General features: G+C 41.4%; 1 protein-coding gene across 1 annotated transcript in view; it reads right to left on the bottom strand.

The window, feature by feature from the left end:
* LOC122620553 overlaps window positions 1-18,029 on the bottom strand; it is a 50,113-nt gene that overhangs the window by 8,425 nt on the left and 23,659 nt on the right. The gene's annotated exons all lie outside the window — the stretch shown is intronic.

Here is an 18,029-nt window from a genome sequence, read left to right as displayed (position 1 = left end):
TTACTGAAGAGCAGCAAAAAAAAAAAAAGAAAAAAAACCTCTACAACAACAAGAAGCAGCGATCAAAGCGCAGTAGAAAGGAAACACAAAAGGCGCGCAAAAATTCAAAGAGCAACGGCTGTAAGCTGTAAGGGAAAACAGTTAGTTCCTACACTGATAAATATGTATGTTATTGCTTAGTATTACATTAAAAATGTTTAAAGAATTTTAAAATGTAAATTCAAATTGTTAGTTTGAGAATGCCTAATTGATCCTTAACAGTCTTACCATCTTATTTATATTTCTAGCTTTGTATCTTAGAAAGTTGATTCCTCTTTCAATTTAGTTGCAGGAAAAGTTACTCAAATAAATTGTAATTTATTAAATTATAAATCATCACTTATAGGTTTCATATTACATCAAACTTTTTGTGCAAGTGTACTCTTTTAAGCTAAGGGCACCCAGCAACCAGCGGACGTCAAAGGCAGAAAGGCAGCAACGTTGCTCTTTTATGAAGTAATTAAAGCGCATGAATTGGCCAATTGTCCAAAAGTCGGGATCCGTGGCGTCGTACAGCAGGTTGATGTGAATTAATTACTGACCCCAAAGCGCTGGCAATTTTCCAGGTGCTAGATGCCGTTAAAAGGCTTCGCCGGCGAAAAAGTCTTGTCTTCATAGAGCCTATGAACAACTAACAGCTCGGGCAGTTGGCTACTGTTGAAGGCTACAGTGCCTGAAGATGCATAGATAAGCGACCTAAGATGGGGCAGGATTTCTTTGTCGAGAAAAAAGTTGATTAGGTAAGCGACGGGCGAGTGGAAATGGCTATTCGGGCTCTTATGGACGGTTCTTTTGGGGCATAGATTAACCCAAATTAAAGATAAGTGCGGCAGAAGCCTTTTAAAGCAGATTACCGATACCTAATGGAGAGGTCATCAAAGAGATTGCAATAGGTTTATGCTAAAATGCTGGAGTTTTTCAGTTCAAAGTGTGGTAACTACCACATTAGATAGATAGATGTTTTAGCCCAATTAAACGTTTATTAGCCAAACGTGAACAACTTATAATTTCAAAACAACTAACTTTAAACTAAACAACTAAACTAAACAAAAACGTAAGATCGATTCATATAAGTCAAGGCCTTTCTGCAGCACTTTATTTCCAGAGCGGTTATGAAAAGTCTTTCCTGCGGCAATGATTGACCAACAGCGAGTAGTTAAAAATACTTTTCGTTATGTCAGCTAACTGCTATTAAAAAGCATCGAAGAGTGCATCACAACAACTTCCGCAAGTGGTTAACGTTAACACCTTTCAAAATAAAGTCTCAGCCTCACACCCCGAAAAATAAAAAAGCCGAACATTCAAAGCATTTATGAGATGCAGTCGAGTTGATCGCATCATTCTCGAGTGTTTCCAGTTTTCAGTTTTGTGCTGAATATACGGATATCTGGACAGTTGCATCTCGAGCGTCAAACGTAAGCGGAAGAAGTAAAAGTTTTTAAGGCACTTTGCTCATAATTATATTTGCACAAGGAAAGAAAATAAAACAGAAATATGCGGCAGAGAAACTGAAAGTTCAACAAAGGCGCTGACAATAATTTAGATGTAGATGGAGGGGCATGACAGTTGTCAATAGTTATGCGCTCATGCGGAAGTCCAAACATAAGGAAGCTCTTTTGATGTCTAATGAAAATTCATGGTGAAAAATCAAAAGTCTATAAAAATCAATTAGCATTTATGCCTGATGACAATTTCAGCTTTGTTTACGACGTAAGCAAGTCCCCTTTCCCCATTTTTCCGACTTTTTCCGATTGTGGTGGCTGTTCGACATGCCACTTTGTGTGGGTGCGTGTATTTTATTAGCACTTGGCATTTCAAAGGCAATTATTAAGCTTTTGATGTCGACTTCATTGCGCTTAGCAATGTGAAAGGTGTCAACCGGCAGTTCGAGGTTCCCTTCTTGAGTTATGATCAATTAAGGCAAGAATGAATGTTTGCCTGCTGTGGCAATGGTCGATATTTGCATCATGCAGCACCTGACGAGCTAACCCATGCTGGTAAATTTAATGCTTCTTATCTACTTTATTGCAAATACTGAGTAGCTTACCTTTACATATAAAGTCTAGTGGATCTTCCAGTAAAGATTCTATAAATATGTATTTACAGAATTAGTCAGCCTAGGAGTTGAGTAACTTTGAAATGATTATATGTCAAAGTTTCTGTTGATGGTAGTTAGCGTACATAAACTGGCACAGTCTGTAATTACATCGCTTTTTCGTTATTTGATCGTAGAGAAATATGCTTGAAATTTGCCCGATTCCAATTATAATTTATAAACTTTTGTTTGCATTTCCCAACAGCGGCAACGCCTTTATTTATTAACGCCCGTCTTTTTTGGCTTGTTTTCAAACGAAGCAAGCTAGATTCCGACTGCAGCACAAGCCAAATCACGACACTATCAATTAAGCACCCAACAAGACAATTGTTTAAATGTTTCACAAAGAAATAGCAAAACTAACTCTGTTCCGCCGCTTGTAACTCGTTAGCGGGGCGTGTCCCTCTCGTTTATCATTTCAAGTTGAGGTTTCGCAATGTGAACGAAAAAAGGAGGAATAACCAAACAGTTTTGTTTTTGTGCCTTGAGAGCGTGTATTACAAGCAAAGCTAGCAACCGAAATTGCTCCAATTTGTTTGGGAACTTTTGTCGAAACTTTTAATTATGCAAGTGTACAGCGCCCACAAGGGAGTTTACCCATTCAGATGGATAATTTGCATGAAATTAGCTGCGACGGACGGTCATGAAAGTGTGCCCCACTTGGAAGCTTGGTTGGCAACTTTTATGGGGCTTCCCAGCCGAATAAGGGAGTTATTATTGTTTGTCACACTGACTCAATTCTGCTGCCCACTTGACCAACTGAGATCTCGGAGAAAATGATCTCGGAGACTATGAAAACAAACTGCAGATGGGTTAGACTCAGACTGCGACCAGTATGTTGCGATGCCCTCAAAACTTTTCTGCAGAGGCACTCAAGTGTACTTGTCTACCCTTGGAGCGGACCCTCTCTACACAGAAAGAAATTGATTTCAGAGTGGTAAGCAGGTAGCAATACAGATGAACACCAAATCAATATCTAGGTTTTAAACGTTTATAGTAAATAAAGCTGTAGTAAACCACTCTTGAGAGGATTTTGTCTTAATAAATGGATTCAAGACTTTCTTGCCGTGCAGCTCTAGAAGGTGCTTGGGTGCCCACGGTAGTGCATAGGTAGGTGAAACCTGTGGCACAAACGACGACGCGACAGAGGAGACACAATGCCACTTGCCGTTGGTTGGCTTCCTGCTCAGAAAGTCCAAACATGTCATGGACTGACTCCGAGTTCCCGAGTCTCCAATTCTCCGATTCCGACTGACTGCCTTTCCCAAAGACACTTTGTGGTTTTTAACTCTGCGTTAAGACGGAAAGTGTTTTTTCTTGCTCCTCGCCCTCCTCCTACCAAGCGTCTTTTGCAAAAACATGTCAGGGCGACACTTTGACCAAGTTGCAGGTTTCTTTTTTATAGACACAACTTGCAACTCGTCGTCGGCAGTGGCAATAACAACAAATACGGCAACGGCAACAACTCAATGCCAAAAGTGCAATGAAGAGTAAAGTCAGGGTTAGTCCAAGTACAGGTACTGCGGTGAAGACAGACTTTGCATAGTTGTCAATGTATACATTGACAAAAACAATTTTTTTAAAGTTGGCTAAACATAAATAACCACGTCTTGAAGGTGTGGAAGCCCCGCAATAAAGAAGTTAAGCTAATAGTTTGCTAGAAAATAGTTGCACACTTTATAGCCATGTTTGTACGCCTAAAAATGGGCTTCCGAATTATAATGGTTAAAGTTGTAAATATAAGTACAGTCTAATAACGTTTTTATAGTAAAAGTCTGGCATGCTCATGATGAAATCGAAAAGAGCTGTGTATTAGATTTAATTTTATAAACTACTTAAAAAGACTACATGTTTTGAAAATACTTATTTCTTTTGTAATAAAAATGCAAATCTAAAATGGTAGGTAGGTAACTAGTAGTTTTAAAAGAAAATAAAGTTAAATGTATAATTGTATTGCATTGAAAATGGTAAAGGAAATGATTTTAAGCCTAAGAAATATTGAATAATGCAATAGAAATTATTTAAAAGTCGATTGAATCACCACTAATGCTGACTCATTATTACACAATACTAGCTAATGTGATTCGATGTGAAAGCCGACATTAATATTTGTTAAGCTGCTCACCTTTTGAGCAATTTATTATAAAATGCCAGACCGCAAGGCGCCTGACTTACTGAGAATGTAGATTTAATATAGTGAGCTGTGTGAAAAATAATATATTTACATTTTAATGGAGCTATGATTTCAATACCCTTACACACTGACATGGACGTTCTTTATCTGAACGAAACACAAAAATATAGTATCTAAATAAAAGCATAAAAGGATTGTTCAGATACATATATGTACGTCTAAACTGGCGTCACTCTGAAAACCCTTTCAATAATGCATAAAAATTAAATTTGCATATCTAATAAAGCCAATCGAAGAGCCGAGAGAGAAATGTGTGCCACAAGTCGAATTTAAGATTCTGGTAGCCAGAACTTGTGGCGTGACTATTAGGCAATCTAAACACACATTCGGATACTTGCATAGATCACCCATCATTACCCACACGCAACGCCTCTAAAACTGTAAATGTAAATGTTACTTGCTTTAAGACCCAGCAAGCAGCCAGCAAGAAATAAACAAAAATAATTACAAATAAACAAAACGGTTGCCAACTGTGAAGCGATGGCAGTGGAAAATCGGGTCAAAAAGCAGTTGCAAATGCTAAAGTGATTAGCACAAAGTTGCTGGGCCGCGGGGCGAGGGCCAATCGGGGCAATTAGCCGAACAAACCAAGACTCAAAGCTGCCAAAAAGATGAACATCATCAATGCGGACGCGGACGGGTCAAGACGATGTATGTTGCTGTATGGATGCTGAATGGCCAGATCTGTGGTTTCTAGGCTAATAGCCCACAAAAGCCCAGGGCACAAAGGCACCTATGTGGCTGGTTCTGCTAAAAAGGTTTATGCAAATCACTGGACCGTCTTCTTACGCGCCACCTGATGATTTGACAAATTCCGATTGAACCCAATAAAATAATAGAAAAAATTACAACTTATTCCCCCGGTAGCTGACCATGACAATGCAATGCTATCGAATTGGAAAAAACGGCAGAGAGCCGACAGAAAAAGACCCATCCAGCAGAAAAAGCATCACGAATGGAGCGGAAATTCCGTGGAAAAGCTGAAAACTAAATCTTATGATTCAGCCCAACCCCTTCCCGGCTAAATCAAGTCTAATCGAATGAGCCAAATCTATTGTTGCCCGCACAAAAAAAAAAAAAAAAAACAAGCAAGAAAATGTTTATCTCTTTTTTTGTTTTTGGAATTCAGAGGCTGCCTTTAATGGTTAAGCAGTTTCAGTTTCCTGTAAAAAATTTGTACAAGAGAGATATTTTGTTGTTAAGCAAAAATAGATCTGGCCAAACTCTCATTCAGCAGCCGCACGGCCAATGCCAAAAGGAATGTAAAGTGAGAGGGGCTGAAGCCGTAGCTGGACATGAACCTGAATCCGACTCCAGCTCCCAACTCCCAGCACTCATCTCGAACTCCAAGTCGAACCCGAATCCGAATCCGAACCGTTAAAAGCGTAACAACAAGTGCTGGCCACAATTTATTGGCCAAGCGTGTTGAAAAGCCAAAGCACAAGCCACGGTTTCAGTCGCAGACGAGACGACAACATCGTCAATGAGACCCTCCTGCTCCTCCTTCACCTCTTCGTACTCCTGCAACTCCAGCTTCCCAGCCACCATGTCTTTCTCTTTCTCCAATGGCCAATGAATGGAATTTCGCTGCATAGCCGCTGAACTTTGCTAACCTTTTTAGCTAGCCAGGAAGCCAATTGCCCATTTCAACGGGATACACTAACTTCTTAGGAAGTTCTGGTCAACTAGATATTGGTTTAATAATGGCATGGCCAAAAAGGAAATTAGGAACATAATTAATATTTTGTATTGAATATTGTTTACCTATTTATGTTTAAACTTTAATTAGTAAATTTACCTACAAAAAGAAGCCTTTTAATATTTATTTAAAATATTCTAAGAATTGTACATCCATTACAACAAGATATCCCTAACCTTGGAAACGTTAATTACATTAAAAAAGTCTACAAAAAATGCAACGTTTTCAACTTTTATAATTATTTGCGATGAAAATTTATAGGTGAGTGGTTTATGGTTTCAAGAGTATTCAAAAGTTCTATCTTGTAAAGTAAATTGCTATCACCATTAACATTTATCAACTGCTACAGTTTCTCGCCACCCCCTTCCTAATGCCCCTCTGCCCAACAAGCATTTTACTTGGGCGCAAACTTGTGCTAATGATAATGATGATACTGGAAGAGGAGTGGAGGGGGCCGGCGGATGCTCTCTCCTGGAAGTTGTTTACCAAGTTGCCAAATGGCCAATTCGCTTAGCTAATTCATATTGGCAGGCCGTTTGTCTTTATCGCCGCCTGCCATCGCAGACGGAAATTTATTGATAGGCAGTGAAAGGCTTGGGAAAACTAAACTGGAGTTGAGCCGAAGTCAGCCTCAGCCCAGGCCTGCAATTGAAGCATTATAATTCACTTCATTAATAATTTATTCTGACCCACATTCCCCACAAAATCAAGCCAGGCAGATCAAACCGCAAAATAAACGTTGAATAAGCTTTTTCTCGGGAATGTTTTGACTTCTAAAGGGTACTATAAACTTAATAGATTTAGTTGATGCACTTATTAAACATCTTTTAAAAATATTGGCTTAAATTCATGCGCAACCATGCCTTATACCAAACTTTATCATTATATTTTAGGAAATAGGTCCAGGGCATCTGTTCGTCGCGCTGCGATCGCTCGTTCTTTGTGTAGTTTTTGCAATAATTAAAGCTCATCTTCGGAAACCGTTTTGTGACTAATTTAACCAATAATGAAGCGTGTTCGGTGGTGATTAGAAGTTGCCCAAAAAAGAACCGCCAACCAAAATCAGTAAAAACAACTGCAGAAGGTGGCCGATGGAAAGCGGGCCACAAATTTAACGCTCATTACGCGCACGGCTTGACGTGACCATCGGCGGTGACGCGAGGTTCGTGGGCAGCGGTTTCTGTTTGGGTTCTGCTTTGGGAGCCCCGGGTGGCTCCACCTGCCCCAAAACGAGGGAAATTGTGATCCATTTTATGAGTAGAAACTTAACAATGTTTTGCCTATTAGTTAGAATGCTTCTAATATACCTCCGGGCATGTGTGTGTCTGCTGCGGGGGAAGCTCAACAAATTGAGGCTACTGTTGCACACGACGCCGCCATTGAGGGAACTTTGCTACTTCACTCCTTAGAGCGATCTGTCTGCGGTTGAGTGAAGTTCTTGGCGTTTTCCTACTTTTTTGGGGCCCTAATGAGGCCCGGCTATTGAGTTATGATCATACAATTTGCCGGAGATACTTAAGATACTCGGCGGACCACCCGGGCTAAGACATTTGCCACTCATCAGACCGCCCAACTGTTAATCTCGGTGGGGCATGCAACGGAGGGGTGCTCTTTGGCAGTGTTCTTGTCAAGGCGGTGAATTGGAAAATTGCCGGGCCAGAGGTGGGGGCCATTTGGCTTTTCCTGGGGACTCAAGAACTATTTTGTTCTCATTAAGGTCTCGGCCAAGATTGGAGGCTCTGTTATTTCTTGGAATTGGGAAGACTCTGAAAACGGATAATCGACTTTTTATGTCCGACCCTTTCTTTAATAATGAATTCAGTCACTATTTATTAAGTTCTTTACATTAACCCTCAATACAACGTAATTTCAGTGATTCTATTAAGAATTATTTAAAATTTAGGTAAAACCACGACTTTACTATTTAAATATATGTAAGTTTTTTATATTCAATTAAATTTAAATGGCTATACAATACATTACAATAGAATTGTAAACCAACATAGCCATAGGCACTGCAGCCAGCGATATAATATTTAAGTTAGTTTAGTTATGTAAACTACTCCATCAATTATAATAATGAAAACAAATGAAAATGATTATAAATCTAATTCAATTGACAGCTTCTAGTCATTTCCAGATACAACATATTAGTTTCATTTCAACTTAGTGACCTTATCCATAAGAACCCCGATTGCCAAACTACCATATTCAGTTGCACCTCCCCCTTCCACATGCTCACACACTGCTGACACACTTTACCTTGACTTAACTTCATTGAGAGCCGAGAGAAATGCCTTCGAGAGGTTTCCGAGAAAACGGACTTGGGCCTTGTTTGGGCCACGTTCACTTTGGCCTAACGCGTGCCACTTGCCGGGGCACATAGGCTGCACGAATTTTGGCGACCGTAGCAGTTGCAACCTGCAACCGAGGTGAACGGGAACGCCCCTTTGTCCATCGATTATTGTAAAATATAAAAACCTATGACAGGAAAAAACTTTGACTCACGCGCTTCTGTGACTATGCCTTTGGAAAACCACCTGTTCTACTGCGCAGAGAATAATCTCTAATCGCTGGGGCTCGGCTCGGCCTATCAGAACTAAGGTCGAATCAATTGTTTTCAATATTTTCTTTGAGTGTGGACAGCAACAGCTCCAACTGAATTTATGTGTCACACATCGAGTGCCATTGCCTCGGGATTTTCATTCACCTCTCGAATTGCCCAACGCACCAAATGTGGGGCAAGCGACTTAAAAACTTATTTAGTAGCTCCGCCTAATATTTTCTGGGCACGGATCTGGCCGTCTTGCCTATATAACCATATATATGGATGTCTGTGGGGTTATGTGGGGTCTTTATGCAAAATGTCCGGCACCAGAGCTGCACTTGCCTTAACGTTTCTACATACATATGTGTGAGCCAATAGGCATAAATTTGGTTTAGTTGAGGGGGAAACAGAGGTGACGATTTGAGGTGGGTAATGATGTCTTTGCAGCGGGAACAGTGGGTTTATGAACTATTTATTTAAACATATCATATTAAGGAAATTTAATCAACAAATAAATTTGGAAAAATATTAACATTTCAATGCATTTAACTAAATTTGTAGAATTTGTATTGTCGTTCGTTGGCTTTATTTATGTAGGTCTTGACTTTCCAAACTGAACCCACTGTGTTCGGTCGGTCAGCCAAAGTTGCGTGTGTTTTTGTTGACTTTGTGTTGCGTGTTGCAAAATCTTTTGGCCAAATGAGTCAGTCGCCAGTCAGTTTTGTTTGCTTTGTTTTTTCCCTGACTACCATTACCGATCGTCTTGTAGCTGCCTCCACGCAGATCGGCGCCTTCTTTTGCATAAGTGGCGCATGCGCAATATTGACAGCTAATTGTACACAGATGGCATCAAATTTACTCATGCAAGCGGATATCGCTCCTCCTCACCTTCTGTTTGCCATTTTCTTGGGGAAAAAGTCATACGCACAGCGGAATTCGAGAGTAGAATTGGCCGGCAGAAAAATGAGATGGATGCGAGCGTAACAAGATTTCCATGTTGGATGGCTTTTATCCATTTTCCGGCCCTCGTACCGCTCTCTTTGCGGCACAACGCCCACTGGCGGCTTGGTCAAGTCGAGCAGCCCGTTTTTTTACAGACTCTGCTTTTTTTAACACAGTAGCTTAGGGTATTACAGCTGTGGAAAGGCCGAATTTAATGGTGTATTTTAATAAAATTCGATTTTTAACAAGGGTATTCGCTGGCAAACTTCTTATAAGTGACGGGTGTACTAGCACAATTATTGAAATGCAGTTTTCATCTCGACAGTTATCTAAAAACAAGTAATGCTAACTAGAGGGTATATACCATTCTGTTAGGCTAGCTAAATTTCCCGAATTTTTTTGTTGCTCATTTTGCAGTTGAGTAAATTGCTCTGATCGTTTCCTTTAGCACCACTCCTCCCCTGCTGATTAGATTTTGTGAAAGGCGCTGCCGCTCTGCTTTTGCTGCCACTGCACCAAATTTGCCAAAAAAGGGAGTGCACCACCTGCTGGGCGGCGGGGAAATGGCGGTGGAAAGTCCAAGCCGATCCGTGGGAGAGTGGAAATGTATGATGGGATGGGATGCTACTAGGCTGGCATTTGGACCCCCCAGGGAGGGGTTTGCCATACGTGTGCGTTCTCCGTGGTAACTGAGGCCCCCACTTTCCCCCACCTTACCCACCTCATTTTGCACCCCTTTGCCGAACGATTTTCCTTGGCATGCTAACGGCAAGCGTGACGCATTTTTTCGTCTCGTTTGCTCTGGTTGCCTGTGCTTCGTTGGCTAACATGTCGCATCATTAACCCATGCTGGCCGTTATTATTCCGCTGGCTTATTTAGCCTGAATTGCGCACACAAAACTTATGCAAGCGCGCTGCAGCGGTCCACTAAAATGAAAATCGTTTACATTTCGAATTGAAATTGGGTGCAACGGTCAGTGGCCCATTGCTACGATTTTCGCTATAATTTTGGTTTTTTCGTTTTCACCGAGCTCTATGGCTAGGGCGTTGGTCCGCTTCGATCTGTCCAATTATTTGCATTAGTTTAACTTAGTTGTGTAGTTGGCCCAACTTACATAACCCAAAAAAGCGTGCAGCGGGATTTCAAGAGCTTACCTGAAACGAGAAGAAAAGGGAGTTACAGTGGGTTGTCTGGGAAATCAGTGAGGTTTGTGGCATTTGAAAATGGCTTGGAGTAGACATTCCTTTAAGTGCGTAGTTAAAAATTGTTTAGCCTATCAAAATGTTATAATGTTTGGGTTTCCATTAAATATAATTTTCTCATACATTATTCTTTATTAAAGTGGAAGAAAGCTAGTTGATTACTTATTCTTTTAACTTTTGTATTAAGAAAGAACCAATTCGCATATTTCACATTGTTGAATTCTAATTAAAATTAATGCTTATCCCAATTAGTTTATTTATACCTTCTCACCTTACCAAACAGGTAAAGTTATTGCTTCTGAGAAGCACTTGAATAGTTCACACATGCTTTCAAATTTTCAAGGGAAAAGCTGCCCTCCAAATCCCAGCCAAATCATAATGTGTTAACCTCCGTTACGTTCACCGATGCCCCAAAACTATTTGCAACACCGTCAGTACCGCCCGCCCCGCCCGCCCCGCCTACAACGATGCCCACATCCTGCAAATCTCAGTGATCTAATCCACTCCCCCGCAACTTCCATCACCAGAAACAGCCCGAGCCACCCAGCACGCCCCATTTTCGTGCCTCGAACATTGTGACAGTTATGGTCGTGGAGAAGCATGTGGCAGTGCGTGGTGGGGGGAGGCCGGACTCAGTGACTCAGGGTGGTGGAGGGTGATGGATGGTGATGGAAGGGGCAGGGAAGGTCAGACGGTCAGTGCATAAACTGACGAACTTTACGAGTATGTGAGGAGTTCGCTCCGGCTTCGGGCATAAATTTTTCGGTGGTCCCGGTCGGAGAGATAAGTAACGCCCACAAGGAGATCTCTCTCACCTGCATCCGCCCAATCTCCACCTCACACCGAATCCTCGGTTTCTGCGCTGCCTGTGAATTCTCCGTGCTAAATTGTTAATAAACAAGCGACTAACAAGCAACAGTTAGGAAACTGCGAACAACAGTTTACAATTAGACTTTCAACTATTGCCGCCATCTCCACCGAAGATCACCGGCTATCTTACCCCGTTCTTAGCCGTGAGTGTGTGCGTGGGGGCGGGTTGTATTGCTGGATGGCTGACGGTGTGCTTGGCTCGCAGAACACCCCCCAACGCCACTACCGCCCACTCTGACTCCCACTCCGCCGCCTTTGGCCAACTGACAAGTGGGCGTGAGCAACGCTTCCGCTTCCCCGAAACTGCAACTCAAAGGTAATGCCACCAGAATTGCAACAATAGTTGCAAACACAGCAAGGTCTGGTGCATTAATTGCAAGTCAAAAGATCCAAAGTCAGAGCAAAGTTAACTGTTAAAAGCAGAAGCAGAGTCAGCAGCTGAGGAGTGCGCTTCTCAGGCGCTTCTGCGGCAGATTCTCTCAGATAAACATCTGCACTGAAAACGGAATGGAAATGGGTATGGTTTCCCATACCATACTGTATTTTGCAGTTCCTACTATAAATATACATATATAAATTATTATATAGATATTTAAGACCTAACCAAATTCGAATAAATGCAATTGGTATATAGGATTTTTGGGCCTAAGTTAGATAAGTGAAATGCGTGTCACGAACGCATCTCTGGCACACAGCCAGTGGCTGCCAGCAGTGTGTCAAACCCAAAGTCGAGGCGAATGTGGAATTAGAATGTGTGTTTGGAATGCTCGGCTCTTCTGCTTCCCCGCTCACTGCAACTTACACGCTACAATTTTCATGTTCCACGCTGCCTGCTGGTGTCCCAACTGCGGCTCCAACTTCGGTCTCCATCCGAATTCCCAATCCCAATCCAAATCCCAATCCCAGCCTCCGATTTGGTCGGCAGCAGGAGCTCGGATCTGGCCAGAGCCAAGTCTGACTGGGCCTGTTGGTTCTGCTGGCAATTGTACAATAATTATAGACTTTGAATTGTGTTTAACACGCAACGTCGACGTTTTGCCAGCCAGCGTTCAACGTTCAACGTACAGCGTTCAGTGTTCTGCATCCAACGGATGCCGGCAAACCGGCAATGTGCTTTCACGTTTTCAACTCAGCTCCGCTCTGGCCAACTGGATTCGATTCCTTGGCCTGGCCCGCGATTGCATTGGGAATTTATTTGCGACAGAGGTCAAATATTTGATTATCGCGAACACTCGCAGCGCCAAAAACCAACCAACGAGTGTGAAAAATTTGATGGGAAATTATGGTGCAACAATTGTGGCAATGCCAATGTGGCAAAGTCGTTTAATGGCAATTTATTAGCGCAAAGTAAAAGGTTTTCTTCTTTTGGTACTCTCTTCTCTGGAGTCCGACTTTTGGGCAAGTCAGGAAATTATTGCCACTTGGCAGCAGCAGGAGCAGCATTCGGGGCTGTCGGAGCAGTCAAAGCATCCATCCAGCTGGGGATCGAAGTCAATTTGCCTGGGATGGGTGACTGTCATAGGCAAGAGTGAATCAGAATCGAGTCGAATCGAATACTGCAGACTCTGTCTTTTAACCATATTTTCAACGTGTTGAAATGATGCGTTTGTTTTTTATTCTTAACATAGTAAAATAAACTGCTTATATGGTACTGAATCCAATTTCAAACGAATGCAATATTAACTTTTGTTTTATATATAAGCCAACAAATCGACGTTAGCAAGGCACTGCCAGTGTAGTGAAGGAGTACAAATCAGAGTTCTACATCGGGTGGAGGGAGTACGGAAAGTCAAGGGAAACTCTTTCTGTCTGCCTGTCAATAAAATAAATAATAATGCTGCATAAATATTCCTAGCACTTTGGAAATGCGATTTTTTTCCGGGGATGGGCCACGTTGGAAAGGGAGTGCGGCGGAAAATTCGGGATAATAATGTTATTCCATGACTCTGGAGAGAATGAAAGGGTGCAACTGACGGTGCCACAGACGAAAAACAAAGCCAGGGAAAATGGTGAAAAGAGAAAAATAAATGAGGCACCGATTGTTGATGCTGCAGTCATTGTAGCAGTCATTTATTGTAGTTGTTGCTGCAACGTTTTGGCACTATTAACCTACTCCGGAAAATAACACCACGAACGATGAGGAGAGGATGACGCTGATGCAGATGTTGGATGCCTCATGCTGAATGCTGACAATGGCCATGAGTCTTGGGTGAGGAAAGGAAAGGAGACAGTCACAAATCAGTCGGCACATAACTGTAAAAGCCACCTAATAATATAAATTAAACGCTAGCTCAGCGGCTAATTGCAAGAGATACCCGAAAAAGCCGTAAAAATTTCCACTACCACCAATGATTTATGAGCACCGCACTTGGCACGCAATTAAAATTGTCAACCCAGCAAAGTGGAGGCAGCACTTTGATTTAATTTTATTCCATGCCACTTCGTTTTATTCCTCCGGCCCCATCTTGTCTACAGAAGATGGTCCCAAGATCGGGGAGAGGTGCTAAACGAGCTGACCTTCACAGATCTGGTTCCATCCCAGCCAACTAAACCCAACTCGTTTTTGTTCGCAATAGTAAATGGATTTCTTTTGCATATGAAAGGCCAGTTTCTGTGTGATTTCGTCTGCTTTATTTGTTCAGCTCGGCAACGTTCATCTTACACCATTCGAATGTTTAACGATTGTCATCGCACAGAAATACGCAAAAGTTAACATTCTACAATCAATTCTGATTGTTTCTTCTTTAATTCGCTGGGTGTTGTCTGCTCTTCCTAATGAATGGAATTTAGTTTCCTCATTTTGAATGTCATAATATTTAAATTATTTGGTTGGGCAACTTGACCTGTTGGTTTTTAAAGTGATTTTTTCAAGGTTATGGGGAGGCAGTCATTTATGTACATACGCCATGAATGGTATTCGTTTTCGTTTTTATTTATGCGGTATTGAAAGTTGAGTGTGAACGGCAGAGGTGACAATACGTCAAACGCTGTTGAAAGATGTGTTATTTTTACGTTTTTTAATAAAGCTGTATATCAACTAAATGACATCACAAGAGTTGCATATTAATATCTAAAATAAGAATTAATATCTGAGCAAATTAGAAATTTCACCAAATTGGGATACTTGCCGTTTATTAATATTATATTATAATATCACAAAAAGATTTAATATTTCACAATTTAATTCATGGAGAGGTTAACCTGTAATTCCCAGTGCAAGCAATAAATGGCAATAATATTTTGGCTAACCTTCGTTGACTCGAATTGTCGCCCTATCCAAAGTAATAAACTATAAACTATAAAGTAAAAAATTGGGGGAACATCTCGTAGTCTTTTGACTAACGGCATGTTACGCCAACTTCGTGGTTCAGACAGACGCACACACAATTTCACTCAGTTCACTCAGTTGGTTAGTCATTCAACTGAATCCACATATTTACGTATGATTATTATTGCAACAACGGCAGGATTTCAAAAGCCACAAGTGAGCAAACGAAAATAATATAAAATAAAACGAAATTCGTATGGGCAATAAAAATCGCGCGCAAAACGAAAAACTTAGGCAACGAACTTTTAGCGGGGGCAGCGGAAAGTTGAACAGTTAAACGCAATTTAATGCGCCAACAACAACAAGAGCCACATTAACAACGGCCAGAGACAAAAATCAACAAAACAAAAAGATAGAAAAACAGCGAAAAAAAGCTAACAAAAGTATGTGCAAAAGTTAACAACCATTTGTTCTCACAACATTTTTACGCCAATTCACAAAAACAAAAAATAAGTAGATACCAAAAAAAGAGCCCCAACAACTGCAGGCAGGAAAATGAGTTAGAAGCTGCGACGACTTCCCATTCATGAGCTGCTGGCGCTCGAGGAGCGGAATGGAATGGACCAGAGCCGAGTGGAGTGAAGGGGTGGGGTGGGTAGGGGAGGGGAGGAAAGCGATCCAAACGATTCGAGCCATCCAAACGAGCCGGGGGGCGGGGCAGCTGCAGCCCACACACAGAAATGGCAATAGCAAATCCACCAGGCTGAGGCTGGGCCAAAAGCCCCACAGCAGGCTCTTTGGCGAATGGCAACCGCAGCCAACAACAAAGTAAATGAAATAAAATTGAATTGTGTGTTTGACTGTGCAGCAGTTGCAGTTGTTTTTATTTTGTTGTAACCGATGTTGTTGGTTTTGTTATTGTGTACTGACTTCACGACGTTGCCGCTGCCACTGACGTTTGAGGCCAAGTTTAAGGTCTTCCTGTTGCCAGTTGGCAGTTTTGCAGTTTTGCAGTTGTTGCTGTTGTCTTAACTGTTTTCACTCGATCCGCCAGCCGGTGTGTGTAAGCCTGTATGCAACTACGTGTGTGCGATTGTGTTGTGTATGTGGGCTGGCTCTTTCAGCTTCCTGCTGCAACAAGTGGCTACCTTTCGGCATGCCCTAACCCAGAAATGGAGATGGCATCGAATTTGGCTTAGCAGACATGTCGAAAGCTGGTTGACAAATGCAAACCTAAGATAATGTTTGATCTCTTTGTCAAATAGTTCAATACTAAAGTCGACCAAGTTAACCTTTCTTATGAATGGACGGACTTGTATTAATAGCGATTTTTTAACAATGTATTTCAATTACCCATACAATACAATACCATTACAAAAGAATACAATTAAAAAAAAAACTGCTAACAGAATTCAGTTAGGAATCATGGATTTAAAGAATTGTTCCGCTTGTTGAAGTATTCCTAGTTGAAAAGATCAAAAGTACTGAAATCTTTATGTAAACCTATCAATTTTTGCTAATTTCGCTGATTGAAAACCAGAGCAAGTGTATTTATTCAGCGGCTCTAGTTATTCCCAAAAGTCGGCTTCATTCTCGTTATCTATTGTTGTTAGTACCGCGATCTGCTATCGCCGAAAAAGAAGTTAGAGGGGAATCGACTGAAACCCCGCCATCCAAACGATCCGCCATCCAGTTCATTCCGATGTTCTCCAGCACATTTCCTGCAGCGATCGCCTACTCTTGGGAAGGACACCCCCAACAACCCGCTTGTTCGGACGCCACTGTCGATGGATCCCCCGCAATGCGGATAACGCCCATGTGTAGCAGATTTAGTCAAATGTGCTTAACGGTTAAAATGGGTTTGGTTTTTCGGTTAGCATGGCTATCTGCTCTGGGCGCTTCTTTTCCTCCTGTTGATTTCTTTTGTTGCTTGAAAAAAATTGTTATTATTTATTTTGGCGCAGGGGCTGTGTGGAGCTACAGCAAAGTGGAGTTGACCCAGGGCCCGGTAGATTCGAGCTGCAATTTTTCTCCGCTTTTTTGCTGTTGTAGGTGGCGTATGCTTAATATTATTATAACTGCCGGGGCAGCTCTGTGTTCTGACAGGGTTCGAGGATTGGGGATCGTGGAACGCTCCATGTTTGCGGTCAGGGACCAACCCAAGCTCAAGTCGATCGACCAGACCCAATAACGGAATGGAAAGGGGGAAAACCTGGCCAATTGTTAGTCGGTTAGTTTGTAAAATGTGGGTGGGTGTGGACCAGTGGCCAGGAATGAGAAGAAAATAAAGAAGGCAAAACCATGCTGGGGCGTGCACTTTAATTAATTTTTAATTTGGGTCACGAGGTAGTCCGCCCCAGCTCAATTGACATTTTCATCGACTTTCCCCGCAGCTTACATCATTTAATTAAGAAATCATCAGAAATGATGTATGAGCTGAAGTGAACAGTTTTTAATTACGGCTAAAGGGAAAACCGAAATCTTTATTAAAGTTCAAATCGCGCTACTGCACAAATTTGAACCGCTCCTCAATGTCCATAAAACATATATGTGGAAGAGAAGCCGAGGAGGTTTTAAACTCATTTTCTTTTACGGCCGTCTCGTCACAGTTCGTTGAGCTGCAACTTAAGATAGTTGTAGTTAACTGTTTTGTTGAAACGTTTTTTGTCATTTGCGATTACGTGAGTGGCCGCGTGCTAAAACCCATTAAACAGCAATTTAATGAGCAACAAATTTATGACTTCAGCCGACAAAAAAAAAGTAAATCGAATCATTTTAGTTCATTTAATGAGATTTTGTTGCTGGTCATTTTTGTGACAGCTCATCATGTAAAGACGTATGTTGTAACAGTGAGTGATGTAAAAATTTCAGTTATGGGTTATATTTAGATGTATCAAGGAGAAAGTTTTAAAAGATGATCCTTCATTTTTGAAAAATAAGGCGTATCTCTTAAGTAAGAGGGCGTATCTTCAATACATCTTAGCAAATTGCAGTCTATGATCGCAATGTGAATAATTATTTTTCTTAGCTTTATTTTCTGGTCCATCTTTATTTACATTTCCCCCACATTTTCCGAACTATAAATGCTTGCACACACAAATATTATCATTTAAATTTAGCTGCTCACAAATCATACATTTAGCCATTAAGCAAGTCTCCAAATTTTGAGTG

This window comes from Drosophila teissieri, chromosome 3R, assembly GCF_016746235.2.
Source record: "Drosophila teissieri strain GT53w chromosome 3R, Prin_Dtei_1.1, whole genome shotgun sequence".
NCBI lineage: Eukaryota > Metazoa > Arthropoda > Insecta > Diptera > Drosophilidae > Drosophila > Drosophila teissieri.
Note: the sequence above shows the minus strand (reverse complement) of the source record. Positions and strands in the feature narration are given on the sequence as shown.